This window comes from Hyperoodon ampullatus, assembly GCF_949752795.1.
Source record: "Hyperoodon ampullatus genome assembly, chromosome: 7".
Classification (NCBI taxonomy): Eukaryota; Metazoa; Chordata; class Mammalia; order Artiodactyla; family Ziphiidae; genus Hyperoodon; species Hyperoodon ampullatus.
The window spans coordinates 79,540,129-79,555,162 of record NC_136920.1 but is presented as its reverse complement, the minus strand read 5'-3'; the positions used below and the strand labels follow the sequence as shown (position 1 = coordinate 79,555,162).

The window sequence follows — 15,034 nt, the reverse complement described above, 5'->3', positions numbered from 1 at the left end:
TTTTCTCGGGTGTAAAAACTCACACTAGCTGCCCTAGATCTCGCCAGTTTCACTGTTTTCAAAATGAAATCATCTCATTTCAGGAGGCTGAGGGCGGGGCTGGGTGTCCACTCCTCCAAACACAACCCTTCAATGAGCTCCCCTATTTCAGTCACACTTTTAACTAACTCCACCCTCTCTCATACATGCGCATCAAAGCACGGAGCTACTTCTGCAGGTGGGGTCAGAATCCTCCTCAGTTGCACGTGGTCCCTGTGCATATTCTAGGTGATGCTTTTCCTCTGTTCTACTGCTTCGGTTTCACACTCTTCCACCTGTCTTCCGTCTTTCCAAACTATGTTGAAATCTCTTGATTGTCGTGGACTTATATACTTAAACACTTTGATACCATCATCTTTGTGTCTTGTCAAAATGGAGAAGAGCTAAAAGGGTTCTCATGCATTCTGAATCTGCTATTCTGTGGTCCCAGTGTTTAAACTTCTTGGTCTTCCCCAGTGTCTATCATTGCTTTTAGAAATACAATCTCCTGGTCTACTCGTGAAGGAAATGAATACACCACATCTAAAATGACAAGGAATGCGGGTTACATGCTCTAGGGTCTTGTCGTACTCTGCCATTTACTAATAAACCACTTACGTGCTACAAATTGTAGGTGCTCATTTATAAAACGAAAGGGGGTAACTCTACATGAACTAAAGATTTCTCCTGCTCTAAATCATAATTTTCTAAGTTCTTTTCTTAAAATTTCTCTATATTATCATTAATTTTCATTAAAAAAATAAAAATCGGGCTTCCCTGGTGGCACAGTGGTTGAGAGTCTGCCTGCCGATGCAGGGGACACGGGTTCGTGCCCCGGTCCAGGGGGATCTCACATGCAGTCGAGCGGCTGGGTCCATGAGCCATGGCTGCTGAGCCCGCGCGTCCGGAGCCTGTGCTCCGCAACGGGAGAGGCCACAACAATGAGAGGCCCGCGTACTGCAAAAAAAATAAAATAAAATAAAAAAAGAAAAATCTAACTTTCTCTTTTGAAAATCAAAGAGTAATTCCCATAGTCCTACAATAATGGGATAATTAGTTCTGAAACCTGTCAAGGTTCATGTTTCATATGAAAAGAAAATCACATTAAATAATTTTTAAATTTAAATCATTAAATTTAAATAATTTTTTTAAATTAAACATGGACTTTGTAGCACAAAGACAAGGTCCCCCCAAATGGTGTTGCTTTATTTACTAGAAGTGTTCAGCTCTGCACTGAAGTTGAAATAAAATAAATATATTATTTTTGAGGTGCAAAAATTTCTTATGAAAATCAATTTTTCTTTTCTGTCCATACAAACAAAAGTATGGAATGACATTAGAGGTCAGGTTTATTTGGTAATAGAATGTAGCTTCTTGATATTTTTGATTTTAGGAAAGGAGAATATCAACATCGAAACGTTTTACAACTTTACTTTTATTTAAAATGAGGCCATATTTTCCTCTTATAAAAAGAGAGTTCAACTAGAACTGTCAATTTTCTCATCTTTAAACAAGATCACTGAATCAGCTGACTGTATTCATTCAGAACTCAATTTCCTTATCTTACGATCGCTAAGGTTCTCCCTAAATCTAATATACTAAGGTTCTAAGGAAAGGAAAATATATTACTAACGACAAGTTTTGATTTTTATTTCTTAGAGTTCAAATGTCCACCATTCACCTTCGTCTAAGTTTAAGGAACCATTCAAGGGGATACAATGTAGATGAGAGGAGAAAACAGAACCCTCACACAAGCTGTGCTGTGTTGCAATCAGCCTTCCGTTTGAAAAATAATCTTCTCTATAGCTTTAAAGTGATAACTTTGTACCTGCAATGCTTCTTGTTTCAAACGGATTTTCTCTGGCTCCTCCTGAACACGTTCTGAGGAATCATCGACCTCTTCGATTTCTGAGGAGGAAGGACTCTCTACTGTCACAGTCACAGGAAATTCTGATGGACCTGAGTGTCTGAGGAAGAAGATAGGAAATCACAGAGTTGTTACACTAAAGTGCAAAGAAAGAAGACAAGATTGTAAAATAGATAACACAAGCCAGATCCAAATATGCAAACATTAGAGGGCATTTAACAAAAGTGATCTGCGGTATCATTATTTATAAATGTCTCTCACTGCTCCTTAGTCTAAACCAGGCAATGACTAAGTAAAATTACAGGAACTTATTTTTGCTATGTTACTGTACAGACCTCTGTTGTACATGGTTAGGATTAGTAATGGGAATTTCCCATATTATTTTATTAAGTTGCACTGCTGGTGGGAATGTGAATTGGTACAGCCACTATGGAGAACAGTATGGAGGTTCCTTAAAAAACTAAAAATAGAACTATCATATGACCCAGCAATCCCACTACTAGGCATATACCCTGAGAAAACCATAATTCAAAAAGAGACATGTACCAAAATGTTCATTGCAGCTCTATTCACAATAATCCGGAGATGGAAACAACCTAAGTGTCCATCATCGGATGAATGGATAAAGAAGATGTGGCACATATATACAATGGAATATTACTCAGCCATAAAAAGAAACGAAACTGAGCTATTTGTAATGAGGTGGATAGACCTAGAGTCTGTCATACAGAGTGAAGTAAGTCAGAAAGAGAAAGACAAATACCATATGCTAACACATATATATGGAATTTAAGAAAAAAAAAATGTCATGAAGAACCGAGGGGTAAAACAGGAATAAAGACACAGACCTACTTGAGAATGGACTTGAGGATATGGGGAGGGGGAAGGGTAAGCTGTGACAAAGCGAAAGAGAGGCATGGACATATATACACTACCAAACGTAACGTAGATAGATAGTGGGAAGCAACCGCATAGCACAGGGAGATCAGCTTGGTGCTTTGTGACCGCCTGGAGGGGTGGGATAGGGAGGGTGGGAGGGAGGGAGACGCAAGAGGGAAGGGATGGGGGAACAGATGTATATGTATGACTGATTCACTTTGTTATAAAGCAGAAACTAATTTAAAAAATAATAAAATAAAATAGGTCAAAAAAAAAAACAGTCTGGAAGAAAATGTAGTTTTTCAGAGGAAAATACATCAGTAAAGGGACTGATGAATAATCAGAAAGTCAACATATCTAAGCTGTGAATAATAGACATTAGAATTTTAAAAAATAAATCACATACACATACACAACTAAAACTGACCCATCAAAAATTTCATCTTCTCACCACCCTTAAGCCCAAACTAGGGCAACAGTAATACAATTCTCCCATCAAGCTTCACTGCCACTGCAATGTTGTTCAATAGGACATTTCCAAACATTTAAAAACTGACCTGGCCACAACCCCATAAAAGTCTACAGATCATAAAGAACTGTGCTGGGATTATATAACCACGCAGAAGACAAGTCACTAGGACATCATTTTGACAACAAGCAGCAAACCCTGCAGCATAGGAAAACCCTAACAGGAGAACGAGGTGCACACCCCTCTCTCTGGGAATGCAAGGCCAGGACTGACACCCAAGATGCTCTTCTCTCAACCTCAGCAGTGGTGCCTTTCACAGAGCAACTATGCAGTCTCCCAAGACCACTGGGAAGGAGAATCTGATACTGACAGTATTAGCTTGCCACGAGGCCATAAGCGAGGGAATGTGTGTGGCCTTGGTGAGAGAGCAGAGGTTTGGGAGATGTTGCTTTATATTGGCTTTCAGATCAGGAATTTGTACATATAGCCCGCAAACAACGTTTCTTGAAAACATGTGAACATTCTTGAGTATGACAGCTCCATGTGAGGGGTCAGAAATGGCAGTCAAGTTCGTTTCACTGGGTAACAGCTGATTTGCGGACTGGAAAACAGGCTTCCTTGTTTACAGACGTAACCACAAGGCTGCCATTTGTGCGCCAAATCCACACAAGTACACAGTTGCATTGGGAGAGCGACCAAACATGTTTTACATGGATTTATTTCAGAGAGGGAAATGCTTCATGTAAGGCTCTGTCAGTTTAAAAAGCAAGATGAATGACCATCCACCTTTCCCAATTCAAGCCCTATATATCATAAATGTGATAGCTACACACCAGCAACTGATTACATACATCACAAGCTTTGATGAATGGAAAGCCCCTAAAAAGATATCAACAAAACGAAGTTAGATCTTCATGTAAATACATCACCAGTTAAACCCAGTTAACACAACTATTTAGTATTATGTACAGTATCCATACAGAATTGTGTATAAAAATAAATAAGCTCAAAAGAAGGACCTGGAAGGCTCTGCTATGGAGAAAACTGAACAGCATTAAGCCGACTGGCTTGGTAATAACTCTCTGAACGGCTGAGAGCCCCCTTCAGTTCCTATGTTCAGGATGGTTGAGATTTCAGTCTCACTTCTTTAAATGGTGATATTAATTGTTCTCTAATTTACCACGCTGTGTAACGAGGATGGACCTGAGATTAAGTGTCTCAGGAAACCACAGAGTTGTTAAACTCAAGTGCAAACACTGGGGATTCAACACTATAGTTTAGGCAACAGCAATTCACATCACCATTTGGTCATACTCTTTCTACAAAACAAAAGCTGCACTCACATGTATGAAAAGACAAAAATTAACTGCCATCTGTATCAATATGTTAATGTGCTTCAATCACATATGTTTTCATGAAAGTTTAAACATCAAATCACCTTTAAGATCTTGACCATGTGATCTGTTCCCTGCCATGTCAGATTATACCCTGTGAAGTTTACTGTCTTAACAGTGATAGAGTTCTTTATACCTTGACAAGTAACTAAAAGGAAAAAACACACACACACACAATAAGATGAAGAGCCTGTACATTTGTCAATCTTGACTTATTTGCTTTTCTTGAGTCAATTGGAGGTTTATAGCCACATTCTTAAAATCATTAACTACAATCTTCCCAAACAGGTAATTGATGAACTGATGCATCCTAAAACTCATCAGTAACAAAGTGTTATTCCAGTTTACAGCAACAGTTTAATTCTATTTAGGTACTAAAACTGAATACACTGAATACTGCAAACTTTATTCCCAACCACTCAGTAAAGTACTACATACTTTTGAGACAAAGGAAAAAAAAAAGAAAAACCTAAAAAGCATAAGACTCCTCCGATTTTCATTTCCAATGATACATGCCAATCTTGATGATCAATCAGCGATTTAAATGTCAACTATAAACCCAGTATTTTATTAGCTGCTATGCAGTATACTAGAGCAATAGAAGAGAGAGGACCTCAAACTCTCTGTTCCCTCAGATTGAAAAGCAGGCTTCCTGACCCCTCCAGACCACTACTGGACACAGGGAAGGCACACTAATCTTTCAGGACCCTAATCAAGAGTCACCTGCTTTGTGATTACTTCCATGACACACCCTCACCAACACCACTGAGTTTGCTGCTCCTACGGGATGTTACATATATTTCTTATTTTAACACATACCACGGTGCATCATAATTATGATTGCAGATAGATGTTCTAACAATTGAAAGAGAATGATGACTTTTTTGCTCTTCATCTTGCTATTTCCCTTCCCATAATATTTCTTGAAGAGAAACCATAAAAATATAAACAAACAGAGAAAACAGAAAATATACAAAACATGTAGTTTGTGGCTTAACACAAACTTAAGTAAGATTAATTCTGACAGTATCCAGCATGACAAACTTCCATGGTACAAATGAGAATGGACCAAGGTTTGAGCAGGTACAGGAGACAATCCAGGCCTGAACACTACCAACAAAAGGTAGACAGGAAAAGGTAGACAGACATGGTGTGTAGGAAATCACAAGACCAGTCTGATGGCAAGACACTTAAACAAGACTGAAACCCACTTTCTAAACCTCCATCCCCAACTGGACAATTCACAAGACACAGGTGCACCAAAGAAGCCAATTATTCAATCCCTTTAACGGGGAGGAACAGTTTAAACTTTTACTGGTTTAGTTAGCCCCAAAACCAACTATCAAATGTTGGCAGGACACAATGAAGGCTCACGTTTGTTAACATAGTTAAGTCTCTCTCTCACACAACTAGCCCACTTAGCTCCATATTCCTTAGTGCACCCGACGCACTTACACAGCATTTATGAGCTTTACACAACTGAAAGGTCACATCTTTATTTCCTATCGCAGGAACACGACTTCTGTAAACTCCTTTTCTGTCACAACCTAAAGCAAAATTATGGTAAAATGAGTGATTTAAACCATACATTTTATCATCATTAAAAAGTATCTAAATAAAAACAAAAGCATCTGCTCTGTGCTAAGGATTAGAAACGACTCCTGCCCTTAAAGCCTTCATTAAGGAGGAAGATGTATAAACTCAAAATTTCAATCACATGAGATAAATAAACATAACCTTTATGCACAGAGGTTCCTATGGAGGTAAAAAGTTATATCTAAGTGACGGCTTCATGATAACCCTGAAGTACAGTCTGGAAAGATGAGGCTACGCAGAGGTGGAGTAGGAGGTGCATTAGCTGCAGAGGGAACATGTGTGAAAAGACACTCAAGCCTGACTCCTGCTGGGCACTGTAAATACTGCAGGTGGGGATGACTAAAGACCAGGGGTCCAAGTGTGAGAAGAGACAGAAATGAAAATAGAGATGTTGGTCCAAGCAAGCCTGGGAGAGAGCATGGCTTGTATCCCACAGGTGGTGAGACCTGGGGCTACCACTGGCTGAGCAAGGATGCCTCTGCTGATTAGAAAAAGGCTCCCCGCTGCTGAAGGACCGACTAGATAAAGGGAGTGATCACAAAAAGCTCCCCTTCCCCAGGGCAAAGAGCCCTATAAGGCTTGGCCGAGCACAGTTCATACTACACGCCTCCGTGCAGAGCACACGCTGGGCGGCTAGTATGCACTAACTCTGTGTGGGCAAGCCATTAGCAGCATTATTTTAAGCACATCTTTTTCTGTTAGAAGATCACTTAACCCGAGGAGGCAGATGAACTTAGAGGAACTGAACCCAGGGGCCGTGAAACCACCCAGGAGTTTCTGCCATAGTCTGGGCAAAATGTAATATGGATGAAGAAGCAAATTTAGGAGGAGGCCAAAATTTACAAGATAGACCCACTGGATGCAAGACATAAAGAAAGTTCAGTGAAGGAACTCTGAAGAGAATGGGCTCTACAATAAATTTTTCTTACATTCAATGTCAAATATCAGGCAAAATTAAGTACAGTGGCCTTTAAGGTCCCTTCCAGCTCTAATTTCTTTTGATTTCTAACTTATTACTCTGGTTAAGTAAAGTCCCTTCAGAGGTACAGAACAGTTCTTATACCTGAATGGGACGCAAAGAATAATCTGACTTCTCTTCACCAGGGGATGAGTTGATCTATCCTTGCAGAAGAGATAACAGATGGTGTGAACCCCAGATCCTAGAAAAGGGCCAGGCACACGATAAGTATTCAGCTTTTCAAAATCAAATGAACAATCATTTCCTGTCCTAGATCTTTACACCCTTCCTCTGCTGGCTACTTTCTCACAGCTTATAAACATCCTCAAATATACCCACTTAAAAATCTCTCAGACCTATGATTCTTTGGATCTTCTTGTGGGTAACCTAAGTCTCTACCATGCCTTCAAACACCTGGCCTCCCAAAAAGCCCAGATCTGTACCTTGGGTCCAGACTCGTCTACCAGGCCCCTCTAAAGCACTGAAGATGAAGTAAGATCCTCTCCCCACCCCCAATCCCTTCCCACTGTGCTCTGTATCTCTCAAAAAGATGCAGCTGTAAACTGTCACCCACGCTTGCTGCCCTCCCTTTTCTAACTGGTCACCAGGCCCCACCCATTCTCTCTCAGATCTGCAAAACCCAGTCCCACCTTTCATAACTTCAGTGGGACCCTCAGATTACAATTCACCCTGCACCAAATCAACTGCCTCCCACATGGAGGTCCGAGTGAGCCTCTAAACCACAAGTTCATCTCACTGTTCTTTGGTGTTTCCCACAGCCTTCAGGATAAACATCCAAACTTCTGACAGGACAAACAAGGCCCCCTTCTCTTGGGCCCCACTAAGTTTCCAGTAACAACTCTCATTTCTTTCCCAAACCCTGAGTTCCAGTCCTGTACAGTAGTTTTGCCATATTTTCTTATATTTCTCAAACTTCAACACACACTGCTCTCTCCAGCCACCCCAGGAGCTTCTACATATCCTTAGAAAGGATGGCACCTCCTCCAAAAATCCTACCCTGAACTTTCCCTTCCAAGGTTCTGTGCTCTGCAAAGGGGAAAGATCGGGGGGAGGGATACATTAGGACTTTGGCGTTAACATAGACACACGACTCTATATCAAATAGATCATCAACAAGGACCTACTGCACAGCACAGGGAACTCTACTCCATAGCCTGGAACAAACTGTACGGGACGAGAATCTGAAAAGGAATGGATATATGTATAACGGAATCACTTTACTGTACGCCTGAAACTAACACAATATTGTAAATCAACTATCCTCCAATATAAAATAAAAATTAAATTAAAGAAAAAAGAGATTCTGTGCTCTATAGCACCAGAACTCACTTCTTCCAGAGCACTGACTACTGTGCTTGTGTTTACTTGCTGCCCAGTAGAAGGGAAGATTACCTAGGGCAGAAGCATCGTCTCCAGCAGCCCTTGGTTCTGACAACTCATTCAAGTGCCAGGCTACTTTACACACATAACCTGCTTAATTAATTCTAAGAACCCACAGAAAGAGTGGTTATTAATGTCATTTGACAAGTGTGGGGATTGTAGTGCAAAAGAAACCTGCCCAGGCCACAGACAGCATAAGCCCTGGAATTCAAACCCTAGGCTGCCTTCACACCAGTGCTCTTTCCACTATATGATACGACTACTGAAAAACAGACTTTTTTTTCCTGAGCCCTGTTTTAATGGAAAGGAAATGAAGCTGGGATATATCCATTTCCTAATCGCTTTGATGTGTACCAGGCAAAGTCATTCAACAGACCAGGTAACATCTGTGCAACAATTAACGATGCTCCAAACTGTGCTAAGTGTTCTACTTTGTAGAGTCTAGAAGCATTAACACAGTGCATCCTTGTAACCGCCACAGAGACTGGGTCCTGTTAAGCCCACGCTACAGATGAGAACACTGAGACCTTGAAGCCTTAAGGCACTCGGCCGGGCTCACCGAGCTGGCAGGAGTCCTAGGCCGCACGCCCCGTCTAGTGCACGCACACCCGGTCACTGGGCACTGGTTCTAGTGCCCACCCTCCACCTTGCACCATTTAAAACCCCGCTTCTCAGCGCCCACACGAGGGGCCCTGGAAGCGGGAAGTACAAACCTGTCTCGACAAGCCATGGCTCGAAGAAGCTCTGGATACAGATCAGGGGCAGCGGGTGCTCAGGAGCGGCGCCCAGTGCACCCCGCGGAGGCGGTCGGCCTTAAGTCCAGCAGGCCCTCCTGCAGGGAAGCGCGCACGGAGGGCAGAAGCACCGAGTCCTGCAGCGCACACAGATCCTCAGAGCGCAGAAAGATATCGGCCACGCTGTCCCGGCGCAGCTTCACCAAGTGATCATGGCCCGAGCGCGGCCTCGGGGACGCTGGCTGCGGACACGATGCCCACACCCGCCTGGGGGCCCCGGCTCGCCTCCCGGCCCCTCGGGCGCCCACCGCCCGGCGGCTGAGGCCCCGCAGCGTGCGCAGGACCGGCGTCGCAGCCAGAAGACATAGGGCCACAGGCCCCAGCTACGCCAACCTCCCCCCCCATGCCGCGCTCCGGAAACCCCGCAGGGCCTGGTGTTGGCGCACGCATCTACGCCCTCCACGCCGCGGGGCTGCGGTTTAAGTCAGCGGGCGGGACCGTGGGGGCGGGGCTCGAGGACGTCAGCACGCTCGCCGTGCGTCACGTCCGCATGCAGCCCTGTCTCCCATGGTGACGCGGCCTGAAGAGTAGGGGCTTGAGCTCTGAGACTAAGGCAGCGCGAAACGTTGGAGGTGTGGAGACTTTGGGGCTTCCAAAAAGCGTTTGCTGACTCATCCAAACAAAAGTGAGACCTGGTTGTATCAACGCATTTGAAAAGTAAACTCCCGTAAGTGTCTGTGCTCCCCCCGCCCAGGAGAGAGCGTGTATTCCGTGAGGGACACACGAAAGGCTGAGTGAACGTCTGCCTGTGGTCCCTTACCTGGTGCACGGGTGTGTGAATTTATGCGGAGAGCTCTTAATTTCTGTAGCTTCTGCTAACTTGACACGGTAGCTGGCAAATGGTGACGTGTTCCATGCATTCAGGACATGATCGTGGTTACTAATAATCACTTTGTTTTGTACTGACAACTCCACAGAGAATTCACTACTGAATATCCACTTTACAGAAGAGAAACTGAGGCGTAGGAAGTGAAGTGACCGAGTAAGAGTAAGGACTCAGACAATTGGTGTTAGTAAATGAACCCTGCAAGGAGGCCGTTAGCCTGCGGTGGCTCTAGTGATGCGGCCGCCTACGTAAAGCAACCGAAATCTAAGCCTGTCAACGCCTCAGGGTGACGCACACCGCTGAGGACAACCAGTCACAAACCACCAACTAGGCTTTAAAGCGATAGCAAGTGAGTCATTTCCTTGCTTTGCTTCTGCCCTTTGAAACTAAAAATCTCTGCAGCTCCTGTGGCTGGAGCGCTCCTCACCACTTCCGCTTCGGCGGTGCCGGAATTGAATCTATTTTTGCTCACGTAAAGTCTTGTTTTAAACATGCCTCAGTTTGTCTTTTAACATTGGCCGTAGAAGTTGGATTTGTGTCCAGTTTCTAGAACAGTGGTCGTCCTCTGGTGAGGCCTTAGGCGTTATGCATACAACGTTCCTCTTCTACCACCACCTTCTGGATGCCTCCACCCACTACCAGCTCCCGCGTATCAGATGCCCTAGATGTGGTCAGCAATGGCTTTCACATGCAGCATGCTCACATTATAACATTGCAGACACTCCTCCGTCCTCCAGCCAGCGTGTGAACTGAAACATTACCATTCCTGTTGAAGAGCCTGCTGTGACCACTTTCCCAAACACAGCCACTCCCCAGCTGACCCTGGGTAACCACTCTTCTGAACTTGGTCTCCATCACTGCATGGATGTCTTTCTATTTAGGCTACATTTTAAAGTATTCTTAAACCTCATATAGTATTCTACTATGTTTTCTCTTCTTACTTGCTTTTTTTAGTGTTATCTTTACTAGGTTCATCCATGCTGACACGTAAAGATCTGTCTAGTTCATGTACTTTCCTCACTATGTAGGATTCCCATGTAGGGAAATACAATAATTTATATGTGCATTTTCCTGTTGATGGACATTTAAATGGTTTCCAATTTTCAGTATGATTTCTGTTTTAAAAAAATTTTTATATACTTTTTAAAGGATACTTTACATTTACAGTTATTACAAAATATTGGCTATATTCCCTGTGTTGTACAATACATGTTTGAGCCTATCGTACACCCAGTAGTTTACATCTCTCACTTCCCCACCCCGTATTGCCCCCTCCTCCCCCTCCACACTGGCAACCATTAGTTTGTTCTCTATATCTGTGACTCCCCTTCTTTTTGTTATATTCGGTAGATTGCTGTATTTTTTAGATTCCATATATAGGTGATATCCTATGGTGTTTGTTTTTGTTTGACTTATTTCACTTACCACAATGTCCTCCAAGTCCATCTATGTTGCCGCAAATGGCAACATTTCTTTCTTTTTTAAGGCTGAGTAGTATGCCATTGGTTACATGTACCACATCTTCTTTATCCATTCATCAGTTGATGAGACTTAGGTTGCTTCCATATCTTGGTAATTGTAAACACTGATGCTCAGAACATTGGGGTGCATGTATCTTTTCAAATACATGTTTTTGAAAACACGTGTTTTTGTTCTTTTTGGATTTATACCCAGGAGTGGAGTTGTTAGGTCATATGGTAGTTCTATTTTTAGTTTTTGAGAACCCTCCATACTTTTGTCCACAGAGGCTGCACCAGTTTACATTCCTACCAACAGTGTACCAGGATTCCGTTTTCTCTAAAAATTGTAAATTTTCTTCCTAGGGGTAATTGAGATGATAGTTGAATAATAACATAAGATCAGGCGAAGTCTAAAGAAATTTTAGAAGAGCTGGATAGAGTAGGAAAACTTCTGTTCGCTGGCGTCTGAATGTTAGAGAGACACCAAGACATGTGGGCCAAGTTCTGGAGAGAAGGGAAACAGAAGCAAGCTTCACATTTGGTGCAGCTTTTCTCCTTGGGGCATTTGCTGATTCAAATGTTACAGCCTAGGAGCTGAAAAGCCAAAGAGTTCAAAAGACTCTAACGACAGAAGCCAAACGGCAAGAACCGTTTTCCATTGATAAACAGCATTTTAACTATGTAGAAGCAGAAAATGAAAAGAAAGAACTTTGCATCACATTTAATAAAAGTTTAGGGAGATCTTTGTGGCATATTAGTGAACTTATTTGTGGAAATTTAGCCATGTACATTGTGTTGGAGAGGCACCAAGAGTTCAAGAATTCTCACAATTTGAGGACACAGTTGCCTTAAATGTAGTCATGGTGGCATCCATTTACATAACAATGATTTGGAGGATGTTGTGTTAGTCAGCTCTTGCTGTGATAATGCTTTGGAACAAGTCACACCAAACTCAGTTACATAAACAAGAATTTATTTTTCTTGGACCTATGGGCTAGCTGCAGTGGCTCTCTTTTAGACCTCTAGATGGCTAGTTTTGCTCCGTGTCCTGGGTCAGTTTGAGGTCTCTCACACACATCTTCCTCTGGAGCCCAACTGTGAGGCCTCAGCTCCCAGGCCCTGTCTTCTCAAAAAGTTCACTGAAACATAAGAGGTGAGCCCAACCGCACAAGCCCATTTAAGGCCTCTTCTGCTCATTTAAGGCCATCATGTCTGCTCATACTTCAGTGGCCAAAACATGTCACAGATCTAAGCTGTATTTAGAATATGTGTATTTGTTTAAAGTTGGGTGCTCTCACAGAAGAATATTGCATTTTAGACAGTGTTAGCTTAGCATTTCCATTGGCATTTGCAAACGTGATAAATGTCGTGTGCACTTTTTCACCTTTGAGAACTTTTTGAAATTGTGGGACAATTTCTATGGGAAAAGAGGAAGGTATATTTTAGAACTCAACTCTAGTTATAGCAGTGTTGGGAGAAGAATTAATGAGATAAGGTCAATACAAATGAAAGATTTGGGATTCACATATTCATAATTAACATTAGCATTCTTCAGAACGTTCCTGGAGAATTGTGATGCTTGCTTTACGTGATTTTATCATAAATCATTATAATCTGACCAAGCCACTTCAGTAAAACATACATCATACAGTACATCTCATTTTAGTTTTTCCTACCACTACAACTTATCATCAGGCACGAAAGGCTACATATGGTATGGTTCCATTTATGTGAAATGTCCAGCAGTGGCAGATCCATACACACAGCAAATATTATAATCCTCAGCAAAAAGTAGCCTGAACTTGTAGATGATACTCATTCAACACAGTGCAGGGAAAAGTAAATAAAATAAAAGCCAACTCTTCTTCTTTAGCACATCTATGAAAGGTTAACTTCCTGCTCAGCCACATGGACATTCATGAAGACGTTTCACTTTAGGTGTCCTCTACTTCAGTACTTTACTCACAGCTCATTCACACATGTAGGCAACAGCATTCCTTAATTTGATGGAATCTGCAGTGCTGGTTGTGATCAGTCTCATGAAAAGAAAGGGAAGGGGGAAAAAGCCTCCACATTGACTTGGTGGTCTTGACAAAATGGATGCAGAAGACAGCTTGAGTGTCAAACTGGAAACTTATTTTCCTTTTCCTTTTCTTTTTATCTTTCCTATCAGGTCTTCTGCCCACTTCCCACCCCCTTCTTTCAAACAGGAGAGACACTAATTAGCTGCTTTTTTGTGTTTGTGCTAAAACAACTATTGTTTTGGGTTTCTTGTTGTTCGGTGAACGTTATTGTTTTTACTGCCAAATGAGCTTCGGTGGTTGATGTAGGGGGTCTCTTGGGAACTTAACTTTTTCCAGTTTAAGTGGGAAAGCTTTTTTGTTTGAATGGGCTTTTACTGGGTGCTTCAAGGTTTGCTCTTGGCTCTTTGATGGGGGACTGGATAGCACTGTGTTTCCTTTGAGGTTCCGATAAATAAAGGATCCTACGTCCTCCTGGGCACTTTTTGTTGATTTTGCTGTGTGTCCTCTCTAATAGCCAGATGCAGATTCCAGGAAAATGACATATAAATGAATATAAGTAATCTAATATTTTTAGAATTTGCTTTGGCCATACTCCTGGTCTTATTCTACTTGTAGCAGATGGCTTTAAAGAGCATTAGCTATGTATATATTAAATATAATATAAATATACCAATATTAAATATTATATTGATATATAAATGTAATATACTAATATTTATATTAATGTATAACAATTATGTGTTATATTAATATATATTTTTGCCTAGCATATATTATATACAAAATATATGGGTAATGAAGTGTATTTATATGGTTAATATGTTCATAATATTAATATGATATATCCTGTAATATTGATTATAAAACAACTATATCATAATATATAAATTATAAATATATATTTATATATATTATAAATATATAATTATTATTATCTGATATAATACACTATAGTTAATATATTCTATATAACACAATACATAATGTATTAGTATAAGACAATTATATTATGTAACATAAATATAATACATCTATAAAACTATATATATTTTAATTATACATTACACATACAAGTATGTATAGCTATTTATAATTTTATTTGCATAGGAATCTGTTCATCATAACAATTGATGTAAAAATATGCAATATTTTCAATCAAATGGGCCTTAACCTCACTATCTACACATAACTACTTTTATAATCGTGAACCCTGTCTAGCTCATGCTTCCATATCTCTCAACCTGCTTTTCTACACATGCACATAGACGACACACATTTCTACATGATATATATGTATACTACCATTTTTCAGTTCAATGTATATAACTATATAATATATATAATTATA

General features: G+C 41.2%; 1 pseudogene across 1 annotated transcript in view; it reads right to left on the bottom strand.

The window, feature by feature from the left end:
- Positions 1 to 9,721, bottom strand: part of LOC307055636 (centrosomal protein of 78 kDa-like) — a 359,743-nt pseudogene extending 350,022 nt beyond the window's left edge. The window contains exons 1-5 of the transcript in view: positions 9,602 to 9,721; positions 9,296 to 9,558; positions 6,002 to 6,174; positions 5,839 to 5,910; positions 4,672 to 4,775 (exon numbers count right to left, since the gene is read on the bottom strand). The product of the transcript in view is annotated as a centrosomal protein of 78 kDa-like (transcript). The remainder of the gene's footprint in view (positions 1 to 4,671; positions 4,776 to 5,838; positions 5,911 to 6,001; positions 6,175 to 9,295; positions 9,559 to 9,601) is intronic.
- Between the last annotated feature and the right edge of the window lie 5,313 nt (positions 9,722 to 15,034).